This window comes from Numenius arquata, chromosome 4, assembly GCF_964106895.1.
Source record: "Numenius arquata chromosome 4, bNumArq3.hap1.1, whole genome shotgun sequence".
NCBI classification, from domain to species: Eukaryota; Metazoa; Chordata; class Aves; order Charadriiformes; family Scolopacidae; genus Numenius; species Numenius arquata.
In genome coordinates this window covers 11,537,200-11,548,050 of record NC_133579.1, presented here as the reverse complement: position 1 = coordinate 11,548,050, position 10,851 = coordinate 11,537,200, and positions in this window count along the sequence as shown.

Here is a 10,851-nt window from a genome sequence, read left to right as displayed (position 1 = left end):
GCTCCAGTTTGCCGAATGCTGGTTCAGAGTACCTGCAGGATCATCTTTCCACTCTTGGAGCTGCTAATTGAACACCTAGACTACAAGCTTTGTAAGGGACAAAACTTCACCAGCATTTTTTTGCCTTTTTTTTTTTTTTTTTTGTAAGTGCCACAAATATAACAATAGCTTCTGTTAAAAGGATATTTTAAATTCACAGACAGTTTCCACCAATACAAATTTCCCATGGACACTATTTAACTTCACTTGTTGAAAGAAAATTAACAATATTGTGTTGCACAGAGCTAGCATCTGCGCATTCACTTATACCCAACACCCTGTACTTTGGCTTATGATTTGCCAAAAAATGAATTTTTACATGATCAAATCTCAGATCAATCAAAGCATTGCCTACATGAACTCTTACTAACAAAGCAGAGAGTAAAAAAATAAAGAACTAGAAAAAGAGAATAACTCTCATTTCAACTGGAAGCAGCTGCTCAGGCTGTCTGAAAAACGAGAATTCAATTTGTAGCAACAAAACTGAGACCACTTGAAAATGTTCAAGGACAGAGAGAAAAAAATCCTCAAATACAATCCTGACAAGCCCTCCCACGCTTAGTGAGACACTTGTGCAGCTGGCTCCCATCTCGAGCTTCTCCTCAAGCAGAGCGGTATGCCACTTCTTTCAGCATAGTGTCACGGCCTCTCTCCTGCTCCACAACAGACGTGACCTCAGGTGTCTGGGTCTCACACAGCAGGTCTGACAGTGCCTGGGCACTTTCCAAGGAGCCCAGCTAAAAGGCTGAGTGTATTGCCTTTGCAGCCCCTTGTGATAATGTAGCATGTCTGAAGCCCCCTGTGCAGGTCATCTCTCCCATGGGATGAGACATTCCTGCGTCTGACACGTCTCCAGAAGAGAGATCTGCGCAACTGGAAAGTGACTGCCAAGAGATTTCATCTAGTCCAGGGATGAAGCTGCTATCTAGGATGTGGGAGAGCCACATTGCAGGCCCTGAACATATTTTTTCAGCTGTACTAAACTCTGTCTCCAGCATCCCCAGTAAGCACTTAGCACCTGAACTGCAGCCCTTCTGGAGGCTGTTTTCACTAAAAACTACACCCTTCTCAATGCAATCTCCCCTAGAAAAGTTTGATCAGAACAAATGCATTCACAAAGAATTTCAGTTTTGACAAAACAATACTTCCTAGCGATAAGTACAGCTCTCACGGTTGCATCCTAGTGCATCAATGTATGCTAATTACTGGGATGTGGTGAGCTTTGTTCACTGTTTACAAAAATGAAAGCATAGGCATGAACTCTTTCTGTCAACTGTCATAATTAGCAATAAGCTAGTGTTCACTGATGAATGCCTCTGGCAAGTTGTCAACCAGAAAATTGAAAATCAGAAAGAGAACATCTATCAGACTTTAAAAATAAGTGTGGCTTTTAAGCATGTTCAATGCAAGACATGGTTTCAGTGCATACAGCTGATCCGTGAGGAGTGGAGTGGAGATAAACAGAAACAGGTATCTGTTGAGAGAGAAGTGAAGAGATTAGCTGACAAGGGGAAAAGTGTTGTGGGAATTTGCAGGAAGGTCTTAAGCATCCAGTTTACCTTGTTTACTAAGTTGGAAATTTCTGGATACAGCTCGCAGTAGAAGCCCTTCCTTGTCTGTCCAATTTTGCATATCGGCTGAGGGAATTCACCTTACACTTGCTACACAAGTGTCTCTGTCTCCACTGAGGACAATGAAGAATGCTGAACTGGAAAAGACTCAATCAAAAAGCCACAAAAGTTTGTAGGATTCACCATGTCAAATAGGACTGTTGCTCTAGCAAGATCAGTGAACTGCCACCACAGAGGCAAACGACTCGGCAGAGGGAAAAACGTGTCACATCTGAACCCGGATTTAATGGAATAAGTACATATCAAACTCATATTTAACCTCCTAATTTCTCATTGACTTTTAAGACCACTGGTAACTATTTTGAAGCATGATATCAGATACTATTTTTCTAGCAACTACAGCAAGAATATGTTACTGAGGAAAACAGCTATGAAGAACCTTCATACTGCGAGTAGGGGACACTGAGTTAGGAATGCAGCCTTTCAGTACTTAAAGGGAGCCTAAAGGAAAGGCAAGAACGAACTTTTTAGCAGGGCCTGTTACAATAGGAGTAATGGTTTTAAACTAAAAGAGGGTAGAGTTAGACTAGATGTAAGGAAGAGATTTTTTACAAAGAGGGTTGTGAAACACTGGAAAGGGTTACCTAGAGAGGTGGTAGATGCCCCATCCCTGGAAACATTCAAGGTCAGGTTGGAGGGGGTTCTGAGCCACCTGATCTAGTTGAAGATGTCCCTGCTCATTGCAGAGGCGTTGGACTAGATGACCTTTAAATGTCCCTTCCAACCCAAACTATTCTAGGTTCTATGATATGCAAGGTTTACAAATAACAATCTAGATGAAAGCAATCTGAAACCACTTCAGGAGTATACAACTCTCCTTTTATTACTGGCAGGGCTGTAACAAGGAACAGGACAAGACTGCCCTGAGATGAGGGCAGTCAGTGAAAAACCTCAATGCCCTTTTTTAACACTGTGTTAGAAAGGAGAAAAATATTGACCTAATTAAGATATTTAAAGTTTAAAATAAACACATGTAAATCAGATCTATCAACCTGTCAAGCTCCAACTTCGAAACATGGTGATAGAAAAAGGTAATGAGGCAAAAAATTTTCTTAGATGAAACAGAAAATGCTGTCAGATTAACTCCTTAGAGGACATACATAGAGAAGCATAAGGCTGGCAGCAGAGACATTTCTTATGTAACCCATTTTCCACAATAAAAAGGACAGACCTTTGTCTCATTTGATGAATCTCCCACTCCATCACCAAAAGTATGAAAGTCCAAAAGAAGACATGAAAATATTTATATAGACAGTCAGAATCATAGAATCATAGAATTGTCTAGGTTGGAAGGGACCTTTAAGATCATCTAGTCCAACCGTCAACTGAACTCTGATTAAAAAAAAAAAAAAAAACCATACCAAAAAAAGCCCCACACATCACTAAACCATGTCTCTAAGCACTATATCAACCGTCTTTTGAATACCTCCAGGGATGGTGCCTCAACCACTGCCCTGGGCACCTACCACCAGAGGTGTCAGGTTAAAAAAATTTAAATAGTGTTTGGAGGCTAATAGGTGATTAATTATGTTTCAAGATTAGGAAAAAAATGTTCATTAATGTGTGAATAAAATGTGAATACACATTAAAATGTTCATTAATGTGTAAATTAATTCTTTATTAATTAATTTTAATTTACATTAATTAATTAATTATTAATTAATTAATTTTAATTTACAAATTAAAATTGTAAAATTTTAATTTTACAAAATTAAAATTTGTAATTAGAAGTGGAAGAATAATTTTTTAAACTACAAGCTATAATCTCAAGACAAAAAAGTATACCTAACAGTGCCATCTTTTATAATATTACAAAAATGTCTTGATCACCATTAATTAAATCAGTACCTTTTAAGAATTTGAATTAATTTATTTTATTTACATACACTAGCACCATGATAATGCATGTGTCTACCATATATCACATTTTGGTTTTGGTATTGAGTGAAAAATATTCTACCTGCAACTATCACACAAATCAAGTCTCCAGGAAAAGATGGCATCACAGAATGGTTGGGGTTATAAAGGATCTCTGTAGGTCATCTGGTCCAATCCCTCTGCTCAAGTCAGACCACCCAGACCAGGTTGCCCAGGACCATGTCCAGATGGCTGCTGAATATCTCCAAAGGTGAAGACTGAGCAACATTGCTGGGCAACCTGGGCCAACGCTCAGTCAGTCTCACAGTAAAAGAGAATTTGCTGATGTTCAGAGGAAACCTCCTTTGTTTCAGTTTGGGCCCATTACCTCTGGTCCTGGCACTGGGCACCACAGTGGAGCCTGGCTCCATCCTCTTTGCACCCTCCCTTCAGGTGTTTCTCTACATAGATAAGACCCCTCTGAGCCTTCCCATCTCTGGAATAAGCCGTCCCAGCTCTCTCAGCCTTTCTTCAGAGGAAAAACATTCCAGTCCCTTAATCACCTTTGTAGCCCTTCATTGGACTCTCTCTAGTATGTCCATGTCTCTGTTGTACTGGGAGTCCAGAACTGGATGCGACATTCCAGGTGTGTATCCCTAGTGCTGAGAAGAGGGGGAGGATCACTTCCCTCAACCTGCTGGCAACGCTGATCCTAACACAGCCCAGGATGTCATTAGAGTTAATATATTCCTGTTAATATATTCCTGTTACTCAGCAATAATCATAATTTCTTCCTCATCATTCAAACCCACCACCTTCTCCATTCAAATCATTGTCCTAGCTTTATAATAAGTGCTGTGAATGCAATGTAGAAACTAACACAGAATACAAATAAAGCTTAGTATTTTATCATTTGCCTTACCTCGCTCTTTCCAAGAGCCACGGATTTTAAAATTAAAGCTACTTACCTAAGTTTTGCCAGTGAGATAACTAACATGCTTCTGTCCCTGGGCCACAGCCACAAGCAGAAAGCTATTCAGGATGCCAGTTTAGCTCCTTAAGCAAATTTTAGCTCCCGAGCCATTTCCTCTCTGCTCCAAGAACATCTGTCTGCTACCAGCATCCTCAGGGGCTGGGGATCAGAGTGCCAAGCCACCAGTTACACGCTATTTGTTCTCAGAAAAGAAGGAAAAAAGACTGTTTTCCTCTGCTCTTTTTTAACCCTCCATCCATCATAATGTTTTCCTGAAAGAAATTCCATATTCAGATCAGCTGTATTAATAAAGAAGTCAGATTTCCCCATCTACCAACTCCTTCCTGCTAAGCAGCAAATTTCCATTTATTAAAGCGATGCTTCATTTTATACCTCAGAGGGTTCCTGTAAAGCTGAAGCACCAAGGATGTGTGAAATGCTCATGTCAAACCAAGCCACAAGACAGTTTACAAACGCATAAAAAGCTGTTAATATCATAGTAATCCACAAATACTATTCTCACTGACGGATTTTGGCCCATTTGTGTTTGCAGGGGGAAGAACACTCATTCCACAACACTCATCTCACAAAGACCTCTTTCCCCAAGAAATCGCTTTAAAAATGTGACTCTCTAGGCCCTGTCTGAGTTTATTCCAAGCCTTTAAGAGTAACAAAAGTAGGTGGTGGAGCTAAAATACTTAGTGTTTTATCCTTAAAATAAATGTTTAGCAAATAGTGGATGGGCAGCAAGAGGACAGATATATAAATGCTGTGGCCTGCTCTAATGTTTCCTGTAGCATCTTCTAGCGCATGGTTGGGCGTATGTTCCCAACCATGTGGTGCCATAATGGGCAAACAGCCAAGTGTTCCCATCAATACCAGTGCTTTATCTGGCTCTGGAAGGTGCTAAAATTTCTTGAACGGCAACACTTTTTAATCTCTCATTGCAGAAATGAAGAAATTGGAGAACAAATTTGTGAAAAAAATATTTTCTTTCAATACATTTTTGCAAAAGTATTGCCACGTATCACTTGTTTGCGGAGCAAACCAGATAAAAGCTGAAAAGAGTAAGGCAATTTCCAAGAAATGTCTTCTAAGTGTTTGCTAAAAGAGCAGAAGTTTTTGAAATAGTGATATAACAATTTTTAGACTATGAGGAATGTTTTTCAGTTTAGTTGACTGAAACGCTCACAGTGCATGTTGAGACAGCATAGTCTTCTTTGTGAATGTTTACGTGTCCTTTGTATCTTGCCATGAGGTGCCACAAAGTTTGTTAGACTGTCGTAAAATAGAATGACATACAATAAATAAAATAAAGTATGAATTCCTGGGGTGTGTAGTGTTCAACAACTTGTGATTAGAGCCAATACTGACAGACTGGATCAGATGAAAAAGTGACCTCTATGACTTCACTGCACTTCTCTGGCAAACAAAAAAAAATCTTAATTCTAGTAATTATATAAGCTTAACAGCAGTTTTATAGCATCTATGAACAATATGGTGGCAGAGGAAAAGGTAAGGTAGAATAATGTATCACAATTAAAACGAAAGCCTACACTAAAAACTTGATAATTGTTAGGATGCAAATGGTACTACTCCATCTTCTCACCTGAGAATGGCAGTATCCACATACCCAAGGTACTCCTACCTATATCAGCTTCTTAACCAGCGATACCCAACACTGAAACTCATCCTCACTGGGATGGAGCACAGGAATCAAAGCTTTATGAATAGGAAGGAGTACAAACTAAGGCTTTTCAGCTGCATTTCCTGTGACGACTACAAGGCCAGAAGACGCGACTCCAGCAATACCTCCTGTAGGTGCCTCAGCCTTCAAATTGCCTTAACAAGATACAGTTATTCCATAAAACAGGAGGTCCTCAAAGTACCATCTGAGGGATTAAGTATCTTCCAACCAACGTATCCTCCAGTCCTGTCTCCTGACTGGTTCTTTCTACTTGGTCAAACCAACCCCTTTCCCTTCTCCTGAGCCATTGTTTGCCCTTTGGGAACATCTCTGCTGTAAAGAATATCAGACTGGTGGGAAACCCTGTCTGTTCATTTTCTGCAAAACCATAGCATTTCCTTCAAAGAGTTATAAGCCTGGCAATTCACCCACCTGAAATTCTCTGGCTTTACATCTAAACAAAAAGGTCTTTTTCACTTCTCTCAATAACCAAATAGCTTGCTACATTTCTTCAGCAGGAAAGACATTTATGTTCAGTGTACGTATTTTGTAAAGTACCTTGGGATCCATCCAAATGAAAAGGGTTATAAAAAGATACAGTGTTATTATTTTAATTTATTTGTAAGCTCTGTGTTGTTTGATGAGACCAAAACGCTTCCTACAGAAAAACATGATGCTTGTCCTGACTATCCGATTTTTTTAAGCAATATAAATGCGAAATATCCCTTTATAAAACCTTCTTGCCTTTTCCTATACTGGTTAAGAAATGAACAAAAATGTTATACATGTGTTGTACAGTGGTTGTATGAGGGAATTTAATCTACATGTTGCATATGTAACCCAGTTAATATTACTTGAAAAAGATTCAAAATTTGTGTGTGTCTGGCTAGAACTGGTATGAAGAGTTAAGATTGTAAGTTCATAAAAAGAGGTCTATATTAGTCATCTGATGTTTTGAGTTGCAGCTGTGATGTTCATGGGGTTATCATGAGGTCTGTGTGATTTAACCGTATTTTACTTTCTGTTTAAAATTCGTACATCAGAGTGAAATCAGAAATGTAGTTTCTGTCACCCACAGAACAATTACTTTCAGTACAAAGCCTGTGAAGAGAAAGGTCTGCTTCTCTTTAGAGAGTATTAGAATTTAGACAGAATTTAACAGATTTTTGTACACCAACAGCATACTTTCTATATCTCGCCCAGCTGCCACTTAACACTACAGAAACCTACAGGCATATACATTTTCCTGAAAGTTTCTACATGCTCAAATTTTTGCTTTGTGTATGCTGAGCCTGTGCTCAAGCCAAGCAACTCCTTGCCCAGTTCATGCTTTTGCCGAACAGTTGTGGCTTGGAAACCTCTCCCACATGCTTCTTGGGCTTCAACAGAGCGTACAGTTGCAGCTGCCACCATTTGGTGCTCAAGGAGGTGAAAATGACCCTGGGGTAACAGAAGTAATCCGGGGACAGAGCACTCTACACCATGCTCAAATCCAGCTCTAAGTCTTGCAATGTGTCATCCAAACTTGTATCCCCGATAATGTACATGAAAACTCCTCTGTGTTGCAGAGGTTTGTTGAAGGTGGAAGTTGCAGAATTTATACACAAGAGAAATTATGCAGCAGAAAATGAAAGCTTTTCCACTGTATAAAACCAAATAAAGCCTGGTGGCCATAACTGAATTGATCTCCTGGGGTGAGGTCTTCTGTTCTCCCCTTGATCCCAGAGTCAGTACATGCATTTTTTTCATTAAATGAATGAAATGTCTCAAATGCCTCATTTTGTTAAGAAAAATATTTCAATTACTTTCGTAACATTTTATATGATCCATTTATTAGCATTGTTATTATTATTATTACTCTTAACGGCCGTCACACTGAGGAATCAATTTCTATGTATCTCTGGATTATGATGCAATCAACAACAAAATATTGTTAAAATGCACAAACACAAACGCAATTAAGAACCATTTATATCGTTATATGGTGCTGATATCTTTAGGGTACAGTAGAGTGCCCAAATTTCATTTTGCTCTATCAGATAAGAAAAGAGAAACTCCATACTGAGAAACAGCTGCCAGAGAGCACTGTATGTGTGTCCTTACCTATGAGGCAGAACTGTAATACCTGCCACAGCTCATATAAAGTCAAGTCACTGTATTTTAATGCGATTCATATAGGTGGAGGTAATCACTGAGTTTTTGGGGGTATATAGAAGTTGCTAGGATGAAAAAAAGGGAAAAAAAAAAAAGAAAGAAAAAGAAAAAGAAGATAAGGATGTAGAGATAACAACTTTATGCCTACATATACAATTTCTAAGTCCTTTTTTTTTCAGCCAGGAAGAAGACAGGAGTTGGAGCAGGTGTGGCAAGAAGAGAGGGGCGTGATACACTCATTAAACCTAATCCCTGTGCAGGACTTGTGCTGCTTGTGGCAACACCAGCAGTAGCTCCTTCCTCAGCTGGTGCCATGACCCACTGCTGAGCATCGAATGGCCCCTGCTCCTCCCCATGCCGACCCAGACACTTCTTGCACTGTGACACAAACCAGAGATAAGAAATATTGCCAGACTGAGGAAAAAGGTGCTCTGAGAGGATGAAATACCAAATCATCTACTATTTTTGACCTGAAAAAAAGGCATTTTTGAATAAGGGCACTTGGCCTTTCCCTGGCTAACTTACAGTGGTTTTGCCAAGTATATTACAACTTCACAGTACAAGAGTATTTTCACAGATCAATCAAACAATTGTCCAACAGATGCAGAATGTCAATGTTGGGTTTCATATTTTTAGAACTAGAAAATAAATACAGTCAAAAGGTTTCTTGCCCATAATATGCAATAACTAAAGAACAACCTTTAGTCCCAGGTCTGTCATCAGACTGCCTTGATGATTGCTTCCTGGTATTGCTTTTTGAGAACCTTCTTGTATAGCAAAATATTTTAATGGTCATAGCTTTTTTGGAGACAGAGAGATAAGCATTTGCTTTGACAGAAGACAGCCTGGAACAAAACACATCAGCAGTAATAAGTAGTCTTCTTCCAAGACCTGTCTTCTTCCAAGACATCATGGCCTCTACCAAGAAATTCTGCAGCATTTCACAGAAATTTCCAAAATCCCTTTTTATCTTGCACCTTTTTCTCACCATACCAAATCTTTGCTACTTCAGTACCCACCTTTTCTACTTTATCTGCATACACTGTTTGTGTTTTCAACCCTTTGAGAACATATTGCAGCTGATTTGAAGGGAAATACAAACTTCCATCTTTCAGAAAGTACACACAATTCTTTCAGTTTTGTTCTGAAAAGCAATTATTTTTCAAATATAATTTTCTTCAATTGTGAGTTTGTTTGAAATGGAAATATTTTTATTATTCTTTGGCTGTGCCACAAGAGAAAAAGCAAATTAAACAATCCTCATTTCATATCAAAATATAAAATTTTTCTTCTATTAAAATATTTTTAAATGAGATATAAATAGCACTTTGGAGTGCCATCCCATCTCTACCATTAGTCGTCAAAGCCACATTGAAAATTTTCCTTTGGTAACAGTTTCTCTCCAATTTTATACCTTTCAGAATTTTGCGATTCACTTCAGAAAAGTAGAATATTTGCTTCCTTTCTAGCAAAGCAAGAAAACTCAGACCCCAAATATTAAAGTGAGCAGAAGACTCTGAAACTGGTGCTAAATGTTAGCTTTATAATTATCAGCTGCCTTGCAGTCCTGAGCTACCCCAGGGACATGCTCAAAGCCATCAAATTCCCATTTAGGAGGCATAGGGGGCAAGATTCCCAGAATTTCTAATTAGGGCTAAAAATGTGATAAATCGTACAGACAAAAAAATCTCAATCTTTTACCTCCTTGATGTAGTCATGTCTAGCTACATGCTTTCTGAGAAAGTTTCAGCCTTAACATTTTACTTGCAATCACAATAAAAAAGCTTCATCTCTTGAGACACTTTCATCCAGTATGGTATCAAGTAATGCTGAGCAACATACCCTGCTGTTTGCACGTGGTACAAACACAGCAGGAGGGAGGAAAGTATTTATTTTCCCAGTTACATTATAATCAGTCACATGAGCAATTTGAGACAAATATTTGTGTTGATTTTGAAGGTGTGGGCAAAATGTGTGCCTTTTGAAAACAGGATTATTTTGTCAATATCCCCACATCACACATGCAAAGCACTGTTGCAGATACTGAAGGGTAAAACTTGGTTTTCACCTCTTTTGTTTTTCACAATTAGGTCATTTCACACATAATAGAGTATTGGCATTACGGTAACAAGGTTTTTAAAAGCTGTATATAGATCAAAATGTAGCACAGAATACAAACATATAAGGAAAATATTATTAGCTGTTAAAATTAACTGGTTGGTCAAACACTACCGTGCTTCTTTATTCCCCAGAATCTACTTCATGCAAATGGCCATCTATTCTTTTTTAGTTTCCAAAAAGAGCACTTTTTTAGTGTCCAGCAGGTACAGAATGCCTTGGAATGTACACCAAAGTACACCATCAGCTATTCTTTCCTGAGCAATAGCTCTCATTTTAGATTCTATTTGAAAAATGTCGTTTCTCAGTCCTAGGAAAAGCTGCTTCTTATAACAAGTTTCCCTTCCCATCGGACACTGTAGTTCAGCCTAAAATTCCTGGGTATCCTTCCC